Below are 22,893 nucleotides of genomic sequence, written 5' to 3' on the forward strand. Positions count from 1 at the left end.
CCAAAAAGTTCGAAATATTATGCATAAGCTCTGGGCGACAAAGGAATCCAAGAGGAACCTGAAAGAAAAAAGGAAAAAGATCCTGCAGAAAAAGACTACTTACCTGAAGAAGCAAAGAAAAAAGAAGAGGAACCACAATTGAAGATACAAGTTTTCCAAGGACATTAGAGCCTAATTTTTGAACATGTAAGTCCTTTTATCCTAATTTTTGAGTGTGGGGCAAATAATTCTGGCTTTCTGGACGAGAGGATGGTCAATGCACTTGAAACTCACCGCCTTTGGCAGTGAGTTTCTAATTTTCTTCCCCTGACAAGCTCGCGCCCCTTTGTCGGTCTGGTGCCAGAGTTTGGAGCCCCACTTTCTACCATGCTGCAGAAGAAGACACCTTTTCTCAGACATGATGTTGGACTTTACATGCCTTTCCAGTCAACCTATCCTAACCCTAACCTCAGTGAAGAGCCTAAAAAAACCAATTCTGAGAGGATTTTCGGAGGAGGAATGACTGAAGAGGAAAAGAAATAATATTTGTTCAGCTGGATGGCTTCCTTATCTGTTTAGACCTCATCATGGTGAGGAGGGGTGTGCTCCCACTCCTAAAAACTATAAGTGAGTCTATAAGTCAAATATCCATAAAGTTACGGACAATTTCGGAATAGCATGGATCCACCAGCCGTATAGGAGGAATACAAAGGCAAACTCCGCCCACCTGCTCTTTATAAGCTGGCCTGCTTTCTCCATCTCACTCACTCATCTTCCAGCCCTGCAACAGAGGCAAAATACAACAGAAGGCAACCAAGCCAGGATTCATGGACAAATAATTTTTATTCCATCCAAGCTCGTATGGACAAAGGAGAAACAAACAAATTTCGCTCAGTTCAGCATCTGAAGAAGAACCAAAAAGTTCGAAATATTATGCATAAGCTCTGGGCGACAAAGGAATCCAAGAGGAACCTGAAAGAAAAAAGGAAAAAGATCCTGCAGAAAAAGACTACTTACCTGAAGAAGCAAAGAAAAAAGAAGAGGAACCACAATTGAAGATACAAGTTTTCCAAGGACATTAGAGCCTAATTTTTGAACATGTAAGTCCTTTTATCCTAATTTTTGAGTGTGGGGCAAATAATTCTGGCTTTCTGGACGAGAGGATGGTCAATGCACTTGAAACTCACCGCCTTTGGCAGTGAGTTTCTAATTTTCTTCCCCTGACAAGCTCGCGCCCCTTTGTCGGTCTGGTGCCAGAGTTTGGAGCCCCACTTTCTACCATGCTGCAGAAGAAGACACCTTTTCTCAGACATGATGTTGGACTTTACATGCCTTTCCAGTCAACCTATCCTAACCCTAACCTCAGTGAAGAGCCTAAAAAAACCAATTCTGAGAGGATTTTCGGAGGAGGAATGACTGAAGAGGAAAAGAAATAATATTTGTTCAGCTGGATGGCTTCCTTATCTGTTTAGACCTCATCATGGTGAGGAGGGGTGTGCTCCCACTCCTAAAAACTATAAGTGAGTCTATAAGTCAAATATCCATAAAGTTACGGACAATTTCGGAATAGCATGGATCCACCAGCCGTATAGGAGGAATACAAAGGCAAACTCCGCCCACCTGCTCTTTATAAGCTGGCCTGCTTTCTCCATCTCACTCACTCATCTTCCAGCCCTGCAACAGAGGCAAAATACAACAGAAGGCAACCAAGCCAGGATTCATGGACAAATAATTTTTATTCCATCCAAGCTCGTATGGACAAAGGAGAAACAAACAAATTTCGCTCAGTTCAGCATCTGAAGAAGAACCAAAAAGTTCGAAATATTATGCATAAGCTCTGGGCGACAAAGGAATCCAAGAGGAACCTGAAAGAAAAAAGGAAAAAGATCCTGCAGAAAAAGACTACTTACCTGAAGAAGCAAAGAAAAAAGAAGAGGAACCACAATTGAAGATACAAGTTTTCCAAGGACATTAGAGCCTAATTTTTGAACATGTAAGTCCTTTTATCCTAATTTTTGAGTGTGGGGCAAATAATTCTGGCTTTCTGGACGAGAGGATGGTCAATGCACTTGAAACTCACCGCCTTTGGCAGTGAGTTTCTAATTTTCTTCCCCTAACCCTAACCCTAACCCTAACCCTAACCCTAACCCCTAACCCTAACCCTAACCCTAACCCTAACCCCTAACCCTATGCCTAACCCTAACCCTAACCCTAACCCCTAACCCTAACCCTAACCCTAACGCCAATGTACGAATGCACTTGAATGCAACGCTCCGAGCATCTGAGTCCCAGCGACCCCTGAAGGCGACAGCCTGCCCGACAACACCTGCGGATTGGATGGGCAGCCCAGGTGCATGATGGGTTACAGCTCATTACCTCACGAAGACTCGCTTGGAGCAGACTCCCGTTCGTATGAAGAGACATTTATATTGATTGTTTGCAAGCCAGCCTGAAGAAGACTAAGTTTGTTCGAAACGTTGCAACCTTGGCTTGTATTATTTTTTTATTAAACCGAAGTTGATCGGTAAATCACGTTTCCTAGTTTATTATTAGCATAGCCTCCCAGTATTAGCATAGCTTGTTAGCCACGTGTGACGGAGGTACCTTCTGCAACGGGCCGAATTACACAAGGACCACAGTAAGCCATGCCACCGCGCCCACACGACGACGGATGGATACTGGTGCAGTCCAGAGGAGGCAGACGGAGGGAACGGGCCTATGAACGCGACAGGCCACAGAACAGACGTGCAGCTGCGGATTTTTCCAGCTACCCACGCCGAGACGGACGCCGATCCTATGCGGACGTCACCAGAGAGGGAGCCCATTTTCTGGAGCCGACCTTTTACGGCAGACAGCAGGTGAGACATCGCCCTGCACCGCAGCCGTTCTATAGCGGGCCGCGCTACCCATTTCAAGATGGCGCTCGGCGTGCGCCGAGACCTAGGCCACGCGGTCCCTCCAACCAAAATGGCCGCTACGTCTTTGTACCAGCAGGTGCTCGGAATGAAGCCCCCCCCCACAGGGTACAGTCTAATGACCCTGATTTCACAGAGAAGGTGCGTGTAATGAACAGACTGATTAAAGCTGTACACCACCTCACCAATGTGTCCAGAGAGGCTCATCCTCCCTCCCTGGACAAAATAACAAACAATCTAGCTACAATTATCAAACCAGCATCCCCAAATCTACAAACACAGACTTTGATTGACGGCAATGCTAGAAATTGGGCCTTCACGACCGTGCTCATCCTCAGAGAGCATTATCAAAAGAACATTGACTCTGAAATGCAAAAGCTCACCCAGTTTCCTTCACCAGACTGGAGAGGCCCCTTTGAAATAGCCACAACGTGGGCGAAACGTAATTTAGGCAGACGCCTGAGACAGGATACAATAGACCGTGCCCAGGCGGTCATCATTGCCAGGACGACAGAAACAGCACCTCCTGTTCCTCTTCCTGCTGCTGCTGCCGTTTCTTCTCTCCCAACGCAGACAGCTGACCAGACAGCAGAAGAGGACCCACATGTTGTGATTGAGCTGGCTCCATCATCACCCCCAGTGAACCAGCCTCCCTCCACGAGACCACAGAGCCCAGCTGCAGCACGGCCACCCCCTTCACCACAAAACAGCAGTCATCAGATCACCACGATCGCCCAAATCCACGCAGCGCCTCCACCTGCGCCAATCTCCCGGGTTTCAGTGGAGACTATGACTGAACCCCAGCAGGAGGACTGGTCACCTCTGTTTGACCTGGAGGAGGCAAGTGAAACAGAACTTTCTCCTCCCACATCTCCGTCTCGCCTTTCTCCTGTAATACCTCTTCCAGCACGCATAAATCGCTCTCAAATAAGCTCTACGGCAGAAAGTGTCGTACGAGTTCTCGACATGCAGAAGGCTGACCCTGAAGCCGAAGAGGAAATCACTCTGGAGCCAGAACCAGCAGATGAGCAGATCACAGCGCTGAGCCAGAGAAGAGTAAGCCAACGCTCCTCCCACAGAGAAGGGAGTCCTCCTCCTCCTGTCCAAACCAGCACCATGGAGAGCAGAGGGTACCACACACTCACCCCTGCCACTCTCTCCAAGCTGAGATCCAGCGTGCAATCTCGCCTAGCCATCGAGCCAGCAGAGCAGACGACAACTTCTGCAGCAGAAATGCAGGTGTGTGCTCCAACACGACACGACAACACACCCCGCAAGTTTACAGAGTGGCACCTGCACATACAACATAAGAAGGTCATCATAGGAGACTCAAACATCAGCCGCCTTCCACCTTTCAAAGGTGGAAATGTACAGTTGGACAGTTTTCCTGGCGCCAGATGGCATCATGCAGAATTTCTCCTGAAGACGGCCACCTTCCAGACGAAACCAGAGGTTCTCCTGCTATCCTTCGGTCTCAACAACAGATCCCAGAGGGATAAAAAAGCTCCAGTCAAAGAGATGATCAAAGCCCTGACTGTAGCAGGACAGAGATTCCCAGACGCCACGATCCTCGTCCCTCACGTCAGTTTTTCACCTCACCTTTCACCAGATGAAAAAGTCGTCCTTATCCATTTAAATCAACACATCCAAGAACTGACAGACTACATCCCCCCACTCAGTGGCTTCTTTGAGACCCAAACTGACAGCATCCACTGGACGGCAGCTACCGCGAAGAGGATGCTCGAACATTGGTCTTCCTGGTTAAACTGAAGCTCCCCTTAAGCCTCTCACAGAGGGAGGGGAAAGATGGAGTTATGAATCTATGTAATAACTTTGTTCTTTCTCTTACACAGCTTTCCCTACTGAGCAGAGGTCTTACTTTCATCCCATCCAAATGTAACAGTAAGAATTTGACCTTTCAATCCAGACATGACTTACAGGAGTACCATCGCAGAATTAAGTTAACTGTTCACTATAAGGACAAAAGCAGCATCCAACCTCAGCCATTTACACTGAAATCTGACTGGACACCCCCATCTGCTACTCTCCCACCACAAATTAACCATTTAATAGACCAGGATATTTCATACTTTGAGAATGATTTTAAAATCATTCATAACACTCCAAATTTGAGTGGTGAGGAAACCAAAGCTCTAAAAGAATTAGCCCAAAATAATGATATAGTTATTAAACCAGCTGATAAGGGCAGTCTAACAGTAATTATGGATAAAAAAGATTATTTATATGAAGGTTACAGACAGTTAAATGATGTAACCTATTATCATAAACTCAATAAACCCATTTATTTAGATACAATCCCCCTAGTAGATACAATTATTAATAATTTATTGAAAAAGAAATTTATTAATAAAAAACAAAAAACTTACCTGCAGGGCAACTCGCAACCGAGGCCCAGACGTTTTTATATGTTACCCAAAATCCATAAAGATCCCCAAAAATGGACCGTTCCATCTAAAATTCCTCCTGGCAGACCCATTGTTTCAGACTGTGAGAGTGAAACCTATTATACAGCAGAATATTTGGACTTTTTTCTGAATCCCTTATCTAATAAACATGACAGTTACCTTAAAGATACATATCATTTTATTGAAAAAATTAAACAGCTAGTAATCCCAGCAGACTCTTTTCTTTTCACTATGGATATTGATAGCTTATATACCAATATTGACCACAAAGAGGGCATTGACAGTATTAAAAGAATTTTTCAAAAATACCCAGACAAAAAACGACCAGATAAAGAACTTCTCCAATTATTAGAGATTAATTTAAACAGAAATGATTTTGAATTTAATGGGGAATTTTTTGTTCAAATTAAGGGCACAGCTATGGGCAAAAAATTTGCACCGGCTTATGCCAACATATTCATGGCAGAATGGGAATCCTCTGCACTACAGAAATGTGCTTTAAAGCCGCTCTGTTATTACAGGTACCTCGACGACATCTGGGGCGTGTGGACGCACTCTGAGCAGGAGTTTGGGACCTTCCTGGGGACTCTCAACAGCCACAACCCTTCCATCAAACTCAAATCAACATGCCACGCCTCTTCAGTCGACTTTCTAGACACAACCACATTTAAGGGAAGTGACTTTCACACCACACACAAATTGGACATTAAAGTTTATTTTAAACCCACAGACACACATGCACTGTTACATAAAACCAGTTTTCATCCCAAACACACATTTGCAGGTCTGGTTAAATCCCAGCTGCTCCGCTTCCACAGAATCTGCACCCAACAGGCAGACTTTAAAAAGGCCACCAAAATTCTTTTTTCGGCATTATACACAAGGGGTTATTCCCGCTCCTTTTTAAGAAAGTGTTTTAAGTCATTTCAAGAAATTAAACCTATTGATACAGCCCCCCTTTTACCCATTGTCACAACACATTCGGCAGCCACGTGCAGGATGGTGAGAGTCCTCAGGAGGAACTTCCGGGATCTTGTTCAGAGCCAGGGGCTGCTCGAGGAGCACAGATTTCTGCCAGCCTACAGGAGAAACAAGAATCTTAAGGACATTTTAATTAGAGCCAAACTTCCTCCCCCTACACAACCAAAATCCAGAGCACTCACCTCTTTTTTCAAACATTTGGATTGGATTTGCAGCCACCACAACAAAAATGTGTTTCCGTCTCTATGCAGGGGGAGCCCCCACTCTCAAAACTGCATTTATATTATCTCCTGCTCCACCTGTGGGATACAGTACGTTGGGGAGACTGGAAACACTCTCTTAGTTAGATTCACCCAACACAGACACAACATCACAAAACAAAAAAACACAGACACTTACCTGGTACAACACTTTATGCTTCACGGATGGGATTCAGTTAGAGCAACGATCGTTCAGATGAATCCCAGATGGTCAGCCCCTGAGAGAAGAAAAAATGAAAGAATTTGGATTTCTAAATTAGACACCCTTCATCCTAGAGGCCTAAATGAGAAAAAAACACCATTATTCTAATTGGAGACACTTAACCACTTTTTTTTCCCCCTTTTTGTCCAGCAGAGGGAGTTGCTAAACAGTCCCTCTGCATGACCAGATTTTCTAACCCCCCTGTAAATTCTTTTTCCAGCAGAGGGAGTTTATGAATCCCCAGAATCTGTTTCCATATGGCCCTGCCCCAAAGGTTCTAACTCTAACCCTAACCAAATTCACCATGAGCCCTAAACCTAATTAGATATTGAAAAAACAAAATTATTGATCCTATATTTCCTGCAGGAGAGCGAGATCTGAGTGGGGACAGAAATGGTCCGTGCATGAGGGCTCCAGGCGTACAGCTTGGAACCCTAACCCCAACACCTAACTAGCCTGAACCTTCTGATTCCCTGCAGGGTCTCTGCCTCTCTTCTCTCTATCCCCTCAAATTAAAAAACATTTTTTTTGGTTCTCTTTTTTCTAAAAAAGATGAATATTGCCATGTTTTGTGTATTCATGACTGGAATTTAAACACTAACATCTATCACAATTCTTTCTTTTAAAGGGATGTTCTCACCTCTGCCACTGGAGCCTTAATTATATTTTTTTAAAAAACAATAGAGAATCTAGTTCAAATTTTTGACTATAGATATTAAACGAAAAATATTTTTTATATAACAAATGCATGTTTGGATGGTGCTCTTTTGCAGAAATGGATTGTCCTGTGCAGAATCGCTATATAGCATATAGCATTATAATATATATAGCATTATAATTTATTTGTTTCATTTACAGTATGCTTCTTGTATTTAGTTCTGGAAAATACAATGTTTAACATATACTTTATTTGTTTACAATACATTTTAAGATGTTTAGATTTAATTTTTATAAAAAGTATTTATTTTTATATTAAAACGCCAATGTACGAATGCACTTGAATGCAACGCTCCGAGCATCTGAGTCCCAGCGACCCCTGAAGGCGACAGCCTGCCCGACAACACCTGCGGATTGGATGGGCAGCCCAGGTGCATGATGGGTTACAGCTCATTACCTCACGAAGACTCGCTTGGAGCAGACTCCCGTTCGTATGAAGAGACATTTATATTGATTGTTTGCAAGCCAGCCTGAAGAAGACTAAGTTTGTTCGAAACGTTGCAACCTTGGCTTGTATTATTTTTTTATTAAACCGAAGTTGATCGGTAAATCACGTTTCCTAGTTTATTATTAGCATAGCCTCCCAGTATTAGCATAGCTTGTTAGCCACGTGTGACGGAGGTACCTTCTGCAACGGGCCGAATTACACAAGGACCACAGTAAGCCATGCCACCGCGCCCACACGACGACGGATGGATACTGGTGCAGTCCAGAGGAGGCAGACGGAGGGAACGGGCCTATGAACGCGACAGGCCACAGAACAGACGTGCAGCTGCGGATTTTTCCAGCTACCCACGCCGAGACGGACGCCGATCCTATGCGGACGTCACCAGAGAGGGAGCCCATTTTCTGGAGCCGACCTTTTACGGCAGACAGCAGGTGAGACATCGCCCTGCACCGCAGCCGTTCTATAGCGGGCCGCGCTACCCATTTCAAGATGGCGCTCGGCGTGCGCCGAGACCTAGGCCACGCGGTCCCTCCAACCAAAATGGCCGCTACGTCTTTGTACCAGCAGGTGCTCGGAATGAAGCCCCCCCCCACAGGGTACAGTCTAATGACCCTGATTTCACAGAGAAGGTGCGTGTAATGAACAGACTGATTAAAGCTGTACACCACCTCACCAATGTGTCCAGAGAGGCTCATCCTCCCTCCCTGGACAAAATAACAAACAATCTAGCTACAATTATCAAACCAGCATCCCCAAATCTACAAACACAGACTTTGATTGACGGCAATGCTAGAAATTGGGCCTTCACGACCGTGCTCATCCTCAGAGAGCATTATCAAAAGAACATTGACTCTGAAATGCAAAAGCTCACCCAGTTTCCTTCACCAGACTGGAGAGGCCCCTTTGAAATAGCCACAACGTGGGCGAAACGTAATTTAGGCAGACGCCTGAGACAGGATACAATAGACCGTGCCCAGGCGGTCATCATTGCCAGGACGACAGAAACAGCACCTCCTGTTCCTCTTCCTGCTGCTGCTGCCGTTTCTTCTCTCCCAACGCAGACAGCTGACCAGACAGCAGAAGAGGACCCACATGTTGTGATTGAGCTGGCTCCATCATCACCCCCAGTGAACCAGCCTCCCTCCACGAGACCACAGAGCCCAGCTGCAGCACGGCCACCCCCTTCACCACAAAACAGCAGTCATCAGATCACCACGATCGCCCAAATCCACGCAGCGCCTCCACCTGCGCCAATCTCCCGGGTTTCAGTGGAGACTATGACTGAACCCCAGCAGGAGGACTGGTCACCTCTGTTTGACCTGGAGGAGGCAAGTGAAACAGAACTTTCTCCTCCCACATCTCCGTCTCGCCTTTCTCCTGTAATACCTCTTCCAGCACGCATAAATCGCTCTCAAATAAGCTCTACGGCAGAAAGTGTCGTACGAGTTCTCGACATGCAGAAGGCTGACCCTGAAGCCGAAGAGGAAATCACTCTGGAGCCAGAACCAGCAGATGAGCAGATCACAGCGCTGAGCCAGAGAAGAGTAAGCCAACGCTCCTCCCACAGAGAAGGGAGTCCTCCTCCTCCTGTCCAAACCAGCACCATGGAGAGCAGAGGGTACCACACACTCACCCCTGCCACTCTCTCCAAGCTGAGATCCAGCGTGCAATCTCGCCTAGCCATCGAGCCAGCAGAGCAGACGACAACTTCTGCAGCAGAAATGCAGGTGTGTGCTCCAACACGACACGACAACACACCCCGCAAGTTTACAGAGTGGCACCTGCACATACAACATAAGAAGGTCATCATAGGAGACTCAAACATCAGCCGCCTTCCACCTTTCAAAGGTGGAAATGTACAGTTGGACAGTTTTCCTGGCGCCAGATGGCATCATGCAGAATTTCTCCTGAAGACGGCCACCTTCCAGACGAAACCAGAGGTTCTCCTGCTATCCTTCGGTCTCAACAACAGATCCCAGAGGGATAAAAAAGCTCCAGTCAAAGAGATGATCAAAGCCCTGACTGTAGCAGGACAGAGATTCCCAGACGCCACGATCCTCGTCCCTCACGTCAGTTTTTCACCTCACCTTTCACCAGATGAAAAAGTCGTCCTTATCCATTTAAATCAACACATCCAAGAACTGACAGACTACATCCCCCCACTCAGTGGCTTCTTTGAGACCCAAACTGACAGCATCCACTGGACGGCAGCTACCGCGAAGAGGATGCTCGAACATTGGTCTTCCTGGTTAAACTGAAGCTCCCCTTAAGCCTCTCACAGAGGGAGGGGAAAGATGGAGTTATGAATCTATGTAATAACTTTGTTCTTTCTCTTACACAGCTTTCCCTACTGAGCAGAGGTCTTACTTTCATCCCATCCAAATGTAACAGTAAGAATTTGACCTTTCAATCCAGACATGACTTACAGGAGTACCATCGCAGAATTAAGTTAACTGTTCACTATAAGGACAAAAGCAGCATCCAACCTCAGCCATTTACACTGAAATCTGACTGGACACCCCCATCTGCTACTCTCCCACCACAAATTAACCATTTAATAGACCAGGATATTTCATACTTTGAGAATGATTTTAAAATCATTCATAACACTCCAAATTTGAGTGGTGAGGAAACCAAAGCTCTAAAAGAATTAGCCCAAAATAAAGATATAGTGATCAAACCAGCCGATAAGGGCAGTCTAACAGTAATTATGGATAAAAAAGATTATTTATATGAAGGTTACAGACAGTTAAATGATGTAACCTATTATCATAAACTCAATAAACCCATTTATTTAGATACAATCCCCCTAGTAGATACAATTATTAATAATTTATTGAAAAAGAAATTTATTAATAAAAAACAAAAAACTTACCTGCAGGGCAACTCGCAACCGAGGCCCAGACGTTTTTATATGTTACCCAAAATCCATAAAGATCCCCAAAAATGGACCGTTCCATCTAAAATTCCTCCTGGCAGACCCATTGTTTCAGACTGTGAGAGTGAAACCTATTATACAGCAGAATATTTGGACTTTTTTCTGAATCCCTTATCTAATAAACATGACAGTTACCTTAAAGATACATATCATTTTATTGAAAAAATTAAACAGCTAGTAATCCCAGCAGACTCTTTTCTTTTCACTATGGATATTGATAGCTTATATACCAATATTGACCACAAAGAGGGCATTGACAGTATTAAAAGAATTTTTCAAAAATACCCAGACAAAAAACGACCAGATAAAGAACTTCTCCAATTATTAGAGATTAATTTAAACAGAAATGATTTTGAATTTAATGGGGAATTTTTTGTTCAAATTAAGGGCACAGCTATGGGCAAAAAATTTGCACCGGCTTATGCCAACATATTCATGGCAGAATGGGAATCCTCTGCACTACAGAAATGTGCTTTAAAGCCGCTCTGTTATTACAGGTACCTCGACGACATCTGGGGCGTGTGGACGCACTCTGAGCAGGAGTTTGGGACCTTCCTGGGGACTCTCAACAGCCACAACCCTTCCATCAAACTCAAATCAACATGCCACGCCTCTTCAGTCGACTTTCTAGACACAACCACATTTAAGGGAAGTGACTTTCACACCACACACAAATTGGACATTAAAGTTTATTTTAAACCCACAGACACACATGCACTGTTACATAAAACCAGTTTTCATCCCAAACACACATTTGCAGGTCTGGTTAAATCCCAGCTGCTCCGCTTCCACAGAATCTGCACCCAACAGGCAGACTTTAAAAAGGCCACCAAAATTCTTTTTTCGGCATTATACACAAGGGGTTATTCCCGCTCCTTTTTAAGAAAGTGTTTTAAGTCATTTCAAGAAATTAAACCTATTGATACAGCCCCCCTTTTACCCATTGTCACAACACATTCGGCAGCCACGTGCAGGATGGTGAGAGTCCTCAGGAGGAACTTCCGGGATCTTGTTCAGAGCCAGGGGCTGCTCGAGGAGCACAGATTTCTGCCAGCCTACAGGAGAAACAAGAATCTTAAGGACATTTTAATTAGAGCCAAACTTCCTCCCCCTACACAACCAAAATCCAGAGCACTCACCTCTTTTTTCAAACATTTGGATTGGATTTGCAGCCACCACAACAAAAATGTGTTTCCGTCTCTATGCAGGGGGAGCCCCCACTCTCAAAACTGCATTTATATTATCTCCTGCTCCACCTGTGGGATACAGTACGTTGGGGAGACTGGAAACACTCTCTTAGTTAGATTCACCCAACACAGACACAACATCACAAAACAAAAAAACACAGACACTTACCTGGTACAACACTTTATGCTTCACGGATGGGATTCAGTTAGAGCAACGATCGTTCAGATGAATCCCAGATGGTCAGCCCCTGAGAGAAGAAAAAATGAAAGAATTTGGATTTCTAAATTAGACACCCTTCATCCTAGAGGCCTAAATGAGAAAAAAACACCATTATTCTAATTGGAGACACTTAACCACTTTTTTTTCCCCCTTTTTGTCCAGCAGAGGGAGTTGCTAAACAGTCCCTCTGCATGACCAGATTTTCTAACCCCCCTGTAAATTCTTTTTCCAGCAGAGGGAGTTTATGAATCCCCAGAATCTGTTTCCATATGGCCCTGCCCCAAAGGTTCTAACTCTAACCCTAACCAAATTCACCATGAGCCCTAAACCTAATTAGATATTGAAAAAACAAAATTATTGATCCTATATTTCCTGCAGGAGAGCGAGATCTGAGTGGGGACAGAAATGGTCCGTGCATGAGGGCTCCAGGCGTACAGCTTGGAACCCTAACCCCAACACCTAACTAGCCTGAACCTTCTGATTCCCTGCAGGGTCTCTGCCTCTCTTCTCTCTATCCCCTCAAATTAAAAAACATTTTTTTTGGTTCTCTTTTTTCTAAAAAAGATGAATATTGCCATGTTTTGTGTATTCATGACTGGAATTTAAACACTAACATCTATCACAATTCTTTCTTTTAAAGGGATGTTCTCACCTCTGCCACTGGAGCCTTAATTATATTTTTTTAAAAAACAATAGAGAATCTAGTTCAAATTTTTGACTATAGATATTAAACGAAAAATATTTTTTATATAACAAATGCATGTTTGGATGGTGCTCTTTTGCAGAAATGGATTGTCCTGTGCAGAATCGCTATATAGCATATAGCATTATAATATATATAGCATTATAATTTATTTGTTTCATTTACAGTATGCTTCTTGTATTTAGTTCTGGAAAATACAATGTTTAACATATACTTTATTTGTTTACAATACATTTTAAGATGTTTAGATTTAATTTTTATAAAAAGTATTTATTTTTATATTAAAACGCAAATGTACGAATGCACTTGAATGCAACGCTCCGAGCATCTGAGTCCCAGCGACCCCTGAAGGCGACAGCCTGCCCGACAACACCTGCGGATTGGATGGGCAGCCCAGGTGCATGATGGGTTACAGCTCATTACCTCACGAAGACTCGCTTGGAGCAGACTCCCGTTCGTATGAAGAGACATTTATATTGATTGTTTGCAAGCCAGCCTGAAGAAGACTAAGTTTGTTCGAAACGTTGCAACCTTGGCTTGTATTATTTTTTTATTAAACCGAAGTTGATCGGTAAATCACGTTTCCTAGTTTATTATTAGCATAGCCTCCCAGTATTAGCATAGCTTGTTAGCCACGTGTGACGGAGGTACCTTCTGCAACGGGCCGAATTACACAAGGACCACAGTAAGCCATGCCACCGCGCCCACACGACGACGGATGGATACTGGTGCAGTCCAGAGGAGGCAGACGGAGGGAACGGGCCTATGAACGCGACAGGCCACAGAACAGACGTGCAGCTGCGGATTTTTCCAGCTACCCACGCCGAGACGGACGCCGATCCTATGCGGACGTCACCAGAGAGGGAGCCCATTTTCTGGAGCCGACCTTTTACGGCAGACAGCAGGTGAGACATCGCCCTGCACCGCAGCCGTTCTATAGCGGGCCGCGCTACCCATTTCAAGATGGCGCTCGGCGTGCGCCGAGACCTAGGCCACGCGGTCCCTCCAACCAAAATGGCCGCTACGTCTTTGTACCAGCAGGTGCTCGGAATGAAGCCCCCCCCCACAGGGTACAGTCTAATGACCCTGATTTCACAGAGAAGGTGCGTGTAATGAACAGACTGATTAAAGCTGTACACCACCTCACCAATGTGTCCAGAGAGGCTCATCCTCCCTCCCTGGACAAAATAACAAACAATCTAGCTACAATTATCAAACCAGCATCCCCAAATCTACAAACACAGACTTTGATTGACGGCAATGCTAGAAATTGGGCCTTCACGACCGTGCTCATCCTCAGAGAGCATTATCAAAAGAACATTGACTCTGAAATGCAAAAGCTCACCCAGTTTCCTTCACCAGACTGGAGAGGCCCCTTTGAAATAGCCACAACGTGGGCGAAACGTAATTTAGGCAGACGCCTGAGACAGGATACAATAGACCGTGCCCAGGCGGTCATCATTGCCAGGACGACAGAAACAGCACCTCCTGTTCCTCTTCCTGCTGCTGCTGCCGTTTCTTCTCTCCCAACGCAGACAGCTGACCAGACAGCAGAAGAGGACCCACATGTTGTGATTGAGCTGGCTCCATCATCACCCCCAGTGAACCAGCCTCCCTCCACGAGACCACAGAGCCCAGCTGCAGCACGGCCACCCCCTTCACCACAAAACAGCAGTCATCAGATCACCACGATCGCCCAAATCCACGCAGCGCCTCCACCTGCGCCAATCTCCCGGGTTTCAGTGGAGACTATGACTGAACCCCAGCAGGAGGACTGGTCACCTCTGTTTGACCTGGAGGAGGCAAGTGAAACAGAACTTTCTCCTCCCACATCTCCGTCTCGCCTTTCTCCTGTAATACCTCTTCCAGCACGCATAAATCGCTCTCAAATAAGCTCTACGGCAGAAAGTGTCGTACGAGTTCTCGACATGCAGAAGGCTGACCCTGAAGCCGAAGAGGAAATCACTCTGGAGCCAGAACCAGCAGATGAGCAGATCACAGCGCTGAGCCAGAGAAGAGTAAGCCAACGCTCCTCCCACAGAGAAGGGAGTCCTCCTCCTCCTGTCCAAACCAGCACCATGGAGAGCAGAGGGTACCACACACTCACCCCTGCCACTCTCTCCAAGCTGAGATCCAGCGTGCAATCTCGCCTAGCCATCGAGCCAGCAGAGCAGACGACAACTTCTGCAGCAGAAATGCAGGTGTGTGCTCCAACACGACACGACAACACACCCCGCAAGTTTACAGAGTGGCACCTGCACATACAACATAAGAAGGTCATCATAGGAGACTCAAACATCAGCCGCCTTCCACCTTTCAAAGGTGGAAATGTACAGTTGGACAGTTTTCCTGGCGCCAGATGGCATCATGCAGAATTTCTCCTGAAGACGGCCACCTTCCAGACGAAACCAGAGGTTCTCCTGCTATCCTTCGGTCTCAACAACAGATCCCAGAGGGATAAAAAAGCTCCAGTCAAAGAGATGATCAAAGCCCTGACTGTAGCAGGACAGAGATTCCCAGACGCCACGATCCTCGTCCCTCACGTCAGTTTTTCACCTCACCTTTCACCAGATGAAAAAGTCGTCCTTATCCATTTAAATCAACACATCCAAGAACTGACAGACTACATCCCCCCACTCAGTGGCTTCTTTGAGACCCAAACTGACAGCATCCACTGGACGGCAGCTACCGCGAAGAGGATGCTCGAACATTGGTCTTCCTGGTTAAACTGAAGCTCCCCTTAAGCCTCTCACAGAGGGAGGGGAAAGATGGAGTTATGAATCTATGTAATAACTTTGTTCTTTCTCTTACACAGCTTTCCCTACTGAGCAGAGGTCTTACTTTCATCCCATCCAAATGTAACAGTAAGAATTTGACCTTTCAATCCAGACATGACTTACAGGAGTACCATCGCAGAATTAAGTTAACTGTTCACTATAAGGACAAAAGCAGCATCCAACCTCAGCCATTTACACTGAAATCTGACTGGACACCCCCATCTGCTACTCTCCCACCACAAATTAACCATTTAATAGACCAGGATATTTCATACTTTGAGAATGATTTTAAAATCATTCATAACACTCCAAATTTGAGTGGTGAGGAAACCAAAGCTCTAAAAGAATTAGCCCAAAATAATGATATAGTTATTAAACCAGCTGATAAGGGCAGTCTAACAGTAATTATGGATAAAAAAGATTATTTATATGAAGGTTACAGACAGTTAAATGATGTAACCTATTATCATAAACTCAATAAACCCATTTATTTAGATACAATCCCCCTAGTAGATACAATTATTAATAATTTATTGAAAAAGAAATTTATTAATAAAAAACAAAAAACTTACCTGCAGGGCAACTCGCAACCGAGGCCCAGACGTTTTTATATGTTACCCAAAATCCATAAAGATCCCCAAAAATGGACCGTTCCATCTAAAATTCCTCCTGGCAGACCCATTGTTTCAGACTGTGAGAGTGAAACCTATTATACAGCAGAATATTTGGACTTTTTTCTGAATCCCTTATCTAATAAACATGACAGTTACCTTAAAGATACATATCATTTTATTGAAAAAATTAAACAGCTAGTAATCCCAGCAGACTCTTTTCTTTTCACTATGGATATTGATAGCTTATATACCAATATTGACCACAAAGAGGGCATTGACAGTATTAAAAGAATTTTTCAAAAATACCCAGACAAAAAACGACCAGATAAAGAACTTCTCCAATTATTAGAGATTAATTTAAACAGAAATGATTTTGAATTTAATGGGGAATTTTTTGTTCAAATTAAGGGCACAGCTATGGGCAAAAAATTTGCACCGGCTTATGCCAACATATTCATGGCAGAATGGGAATCCTCTGCACTACAGAAATGTGCTTTAAAGCCGCTCTGTTATTACAGGTACCTCGACGACATCTGGGGCGTGTGGACGCACTCTGAGCAGGAGTTTGGGACCTTCCTGGGGACTCTCAACAGCCACAACCCTTCCATCAAACTCAAATCAACATGCCACGCCTCTTCAGTCGACTTTCTAGACACAACCACATTTAAGGGAAGTGACTTTCACACCACACACAAATTGGACATTAAAGTTTATTTTAAACCCACAGACACACATGCACTGTTACATAAAACCAGTTTTCATCCCAAACACACATTTGCAGGTCTGGTTAAATCCCAGCTGCTCCGCTTCCACAGAATCTGCACCCAACAGGCAGACTTTAAAAAGGCCACCAAAATTCTTTTTTCGGCATTATACACAAGGGGTTATTCCCGCTCCTTTTTAAGAAAGTGTTTTAAGTCATTTCAAGAAATTAAACCTATTGATACAGCCCCCCTTTTACCCATTGTCACAACACATTCGGCAGCCACGTGCAGGATGGTGAGAGTCCTCAGGAGGAACTTCCGGGATCTTGTTCAGAGCCAGGGGCTGCTCGAGGAGCACAGATTTCTGCCAGCCTACAGGAGAAACAAGAATCTTAAGGACATTTTAATTAGAGCCAAACTTCCTCCCCCTACACAACCAAAATCCAGAGCACTCACCTCTTTTTTCAAACATTTGGATTGGATTTGCAGCCACCACAACAAAAATGTGTTTCCGTCTCTATGCAGGGGGAGCCCCCACTCTCAAAACTGCATTTATATTATCTCCTGCTCCACCTGTGGGATACAGTACGTTGGGGAGACTGGAAACACTCTCTTAGTTAGATTCACCCAACACAGACACAACATCACAAAACAAAAAAACACAGACACTTACCTGGTACAACACTTTATGCTTCACGGATGGGATTCAGTTAGAGCAACGATCGTTCAGATGAATCCCAGATGGTCAGCCCCTGAGAGAAGAAAAAATGAAAGAATTTGGATTTCTAAATTAGACACCCTTCATCCTAGAGGCCTAAATGAGAAAAAAACACCATTATTCTAATTGGAGACACTTAACCACTTTTTTTTCCCCCTTTTTGTCCAGCAGAGGGAGTTGCTAAACAGTCCCTCTGCATGACCAGATTTTCTAACCCCCCTGTAAATTCTTTTTCCAGCAGAGGGAGTTTATGAATCCCCAGAATCTGTTTCCATATGGCCCTGCCCCAAAGGTTCTAACTCTAACCCTAACCAAATTCACCATGAGCCCTAAACCTAATTAGATATTGAAAAAACAAAATTATTGATCCTATATTTCCTGCAGGAGAGCGAGATCTGAGTGGGGACAGAAATGGTCCGTGCATGAGGGCTCCAGGCGTACAGCTTGGAACCCTAACCCCAACACCTAACTAGCCTGAACCTTCTGATTCCCTGCAGGGTCTCTGCCTCTCTTCTCTCTATCCCCTCAAATTAAAAAACATTTTTTTTGGTTCTCTTTTTTCTAAAAAAGATGAATATTGCCATGTTTTGTGTATTCATGACTGGAATTTAAACACTAACATCTATCACAATTCTTTCTTTTAAAGGGATGTTCTCACCTCTGCCACTGGAGCCTTAATTATATTTTTTTAAAAAACAATAGAGAATCTAGTTCAAATTTTTGACTATAGATATTAAACGAAAAATATTTTTTATATAACAAATGCATGTTTGGATGGTGCTCTTTTGCAGAAATGGATTGTCCTGTGCAGAATCGCTATATAGCATATAGCATTATAATATATATAGCATTATAATTTATTTGTTTCATTTACAGTATGCTTCTTGTATTTAGTTCTGGAAAATACAATGTTTAACATATACTTTATTTGTTTACAATACATTTTAAGATGTTTAGATTTAATTTTTATAAAAAGTATTTATTTTTATATTAAAACGCAAATGTACGAATGCACTTGAATGCAACGCTCCGAGCATCTGAGTCCCAGCGACCCCTGAAGGCGACAGCCTGCCCGACAACACCTGCGGATTGGATGGGCAGCCCAGGTGCATGATGGGTTACAGCTCATTACCTCACGAAGACTCGCTTGGAGCAGACTCCCGTTCGTATGAAGAGACATTTATATTGATTGTTTGCAAGCCAGCCTGAAGAAGACTAAGTTTGTTCGAAACGTTGCAACCTTGGCTTGTATTATTTTTTTATTAAACCGAAGTTGATCGGTAAATCACGTTTCCTAGTTTATTATTAGCATAGCCTCCCAGTATTAGCATAGCTTGTTAGCCACGTGTGACGGAGGTACCTTCTGCAACGGGCCGAATTACACAAGGACCACAGTAAGCCATGCCACCGCGCCCACACGACGACGGATGGATACTGGTGCAGTCCAGAGGAGGCAGACGGAGGGAACGGGCCTATGAACGCGACAGGCCACAGAACAGACGTGCAGCTGCGGATTTTTCCAGCTACCCACGCCGAGACGGACGCCGATCCTATGCGGACGTCACCAGAGAGGGAGCCCATTTTCTGGAGCCGACCTTTTACGGCAGACAGCAGGTGAGACATCGCCCTGCACCGCAGCCGTTCTATAGCGGGCCGCGCTACCCATTTCAAGATGGCGCTCGGCGTGCGCCGAGACCTAGGCCACGCGGTCCCTCCAACCAAAATGGCCGCTACGTCTTTGTACCAGCAGGTGCTCGGAATGAAGCCCCCCCCCACAGGGTACAGTCTAATGACCCTGATTTCACAGAGAAGGTGCGTGTAATGAACAGACTGATTAAAGCTGTACACCACCTCACCAATGTGTCCAGAGAGGCTCATCCTCCCTCCCTGGACAAAATAACAAACAATCTAGCTACAATTATCAAACCAGCATCCCCAAATCTACAAACACAGACTTTGATTGACGGCAATGCTAGAAATTGGGCCTTCACGACCGTGCTCATCCTCAGAGAGCATTATCAAAAGAACATTGACTCTGAAATGCAAAAGCTCACCCAGTTTCCTTCACCAGACTGGAGAGGCCCCTTTGAAATAGCCACAACGTGGGCGAAACGTAATTTAGGCAGACGCCTGAGACAGGATACAATAGACCGTGCCCAGGCGGTCATCATTGCCAGGACGACAGAAACAGCACCTCCTGTTCCTCTTCCTGCTGCTGCTGCCGTTTCTTCTCTCCCAACGCAGACAGCTGACCAGACAGCAGAAGAGGACCCACATGTTGTGATTGAGCTGGCTCCATCATCACCCCCAGTGAACCAGCCTCCCTCCACGAGACCACAGAGCCCAGCTGCAGCACGGCCACCCCCTTCACCACAAAACAGCAGTCATCAGATCACCACGATCGCCCAAATCCACGCAGCGCCTCCACCTGCGCCAATCTCCCGGGTTTCAGTGGAGACTATGACTGAACCCCAGCAGGAGGACTGGTCACCTCTGTTTGACCTGGAGGAGGCAAGTGAAACAGAACTTTCTCCTCCCACATCTCCGTCTCGCCTTTCTCCTGTAATACCTCTTCCAGCACGCATAAATCGCTCTCAAATAAGCTCTACGGCAGAAAGTGTCGTACGAGTTCTCGACATGCAGAAGGCTGACCCTGAAGCCGAAGAGGAAATCACTCTGGAGCCAGAACCAGCAGATGAGCAGATCACAGCGCTGAGCCAGAGAAGAGTAAGCCAACGCTCCTCCCACAGAGAAGGGAGTCCTCCTCCTCCTGTCCAAACCAGCACCATGGAGAGCAGAGGGTACCACACACTCACCCCTGCCACTCTCTCCAAGCTGAGATCCAGCGTGCAATCTCGCCTAGCCATCGAGCCAGCAGAGCAGACGACAACTTCTGCAGCAGAAATGCAGGTGTGTGCTCCAACACGACACGACAACACACCCCGCAAGTTTACAGAGTGGCACCTGCACATACAACATAAGAAGGTCATCATAGGAGACTCAAACATCAGCCGCCTTCCACCTTTCAAAGGTGGAAATGTACAGTTGGACAGTTTTCCTGGCGCCAGATGGCATCATGCAGAATTTCTCCTGAAGACGGCCACCTTCCAGACGAAACCAGAGGTTCTCCTGCTATCCTTCGGTCTCAACAACAGATCCCAGAGGGATAAAAAAGCTCCAGTCAAAGAGATGATCAAAGCCCTGACTGTAGCAGGACAGAGATTCCCAGACGCCACGATCCTCGTCCCTCACGTCAGTTTTTCACCTCACCTTTCACCAGATGAAAAAGTCGTCCTTATCCATTTAAATCAACACATCCAAGAACTGACAGACTACATCCCCCCACTCAGTGGCTTCTTTGAGACCCAAACTGACAGCATCCACTGGACGGCAGCTACCGCGAAGAGGATGCTCGAACATTGGTCTTCCTGGTTAAACTGAAGCTCCCCTTAAGCCTCTCACAGAGGGAGGGGAAAGATGGAGTTATGAATCTATGTAATAACTTTGTTCTTTCTCTTACACAGCTTTCCCTACTGAGCAGAGGTCTTACTTTCATCCCATCCAAATGTAACAGTAAGAATTTGACCTTTCAATCCAGACATGACTTACAGGAGTACCATCGCAGAATTAAGTTAACTGTTCACTATAAGGACAAAAGCAGCATCCAACCTCAGCCATTTACACTGAAATCTGACTGGACACCCCCATCTGCTACTCTCCCACCACAAATTAACCATTTAATAGACCAGGATATTTCATACTTTGAGAATGATTTTAAAATCATTCATAACACTCCAAATTTGAGTGGTGAGGAAACCAAAGCTCTAAAAGAATTAGCCCAAAATAATGATATAGTTATTAAACCAGCTGATAAGGGCAGTCTAACAGTAATTATGGATAAAAAAGATTATTTATATGAAGGTTACAGACAGTTAAATGATGTAACCTATTATCATAAACTCAATAAACCCATTTATTTAGATACAATCCCCCTAGTAGATACAATTATTAATAATTTATTGAAAAAGAAATTTATTAATAAAAAACAAAAAACTTACCTGCAGGGCAACTCGCAACCGAGGCCCAGACGTTTTTATATGTTACCCAAAATCCATAAAGATCCCCAAAAATGGACCGTTCCATCTAAAATTCCTCCTGGCAGACCCATTGTTTCAGACTGTGAGAGTGAAACCTATTATACAGCAGAATATTTGGACTTTTTTCTGAATCCCTTATCTAATAAACATGACAGTTACCTTAAAGATACATATCATTTTATTGAAAAAATTAAACAGCTAGTAATCCCAGCAGACTCTTTTCTTTTCACTATGGATATTGATAGCTTATATACCAATATTGACCACAAAGAGGGCATTGACAGTATTAAAAGAATTTTTCAAAAATACCCAGACAAAAAACGACCAGATAAAGAACTTCTCCAATTATTAGAGATTAATTTAAACAGAAATGATTTTGAATTTAATGGGGAATTTTTTGTTCAAATTAAGGGCACAGCTATGGGCAAAAAATTTGCACCGGCTTATGCCAACATATTCATGGCAGAATGGGAATCCTCTGCACTACAGAAATGTGCTTTAAAGCCGCTCTGTTATTACAGGTACCTCGACGACATCTGGGGCGTGTGGACGCACTCTGAGCAGGAGTTTGGGACCTTCCTGGGGACTCTCAACAGCCACAACCCTTCCATCAAACTCAAATCAACATGCCACGCCTCTTCAGTCGACTTTCTAGACACAACCACATTTAAGGGAAGTGACTTTCACACCACACACAAATTGGACATTAAAGTTTATTTTAAACCCACAGACACACATGCACTGTTACATAAAACCAGTTTTCATCCCAAACACACATTTGCAGGTCTGGATAAATCCCAGCTGCTCCGCTTCCACAGAATCTGCACCCAACAGGCAGACTTTAAAAAGGCCACCAAAATTCTTTTTTCGGCATTATACACAAGGGGTTATTCCCGCTCCTTTTTAAGAAAGTGTTTTAAGTCATTTCAAGAAATTAAACCTATTGATACAGCCCCCCTTTTACCCATTGTCACAACACATTCGGCAGCCACGTGCAGGATGGTGAG

General features: G+C 44.6%; 1 long non-coding RNA gene across 1 annotated transcript; it reads right to left on the reverse strand.

Moving 5' to 3' along the window:
- Positions 1–12,125: 12,125 nt before the first annotated feature.
- Positions 12,126–22,584, reverse strand: LOC144992071 (uncharacterized). Its single transcript, XR_013655859.1, has 2 exons — positions 17,528–22,584; positions 12,126–17,443 (listed from the first exon to the last, which is right to left on the reverse strand). It is a non-coding gene; the product is annotated as an uncharacterized LOC144992071 (long non-coding RNA).
- Positions 22,585–22,893: the final 309 nt, after the last annotated feature.

Source organism: Oryzias latipes, chromosome 5, assembly GCF_053564925.1.
Source record: "Oryzias latipes strain Hd-rR chromosome 5, Olatipes_Hd-rR_3.1".
NCBI lineage: Eukaryota > Metazoa > Chordata > Actinopteri > Beloniformes > Adrianichthyidae > Oryzias > Oryzias latipes.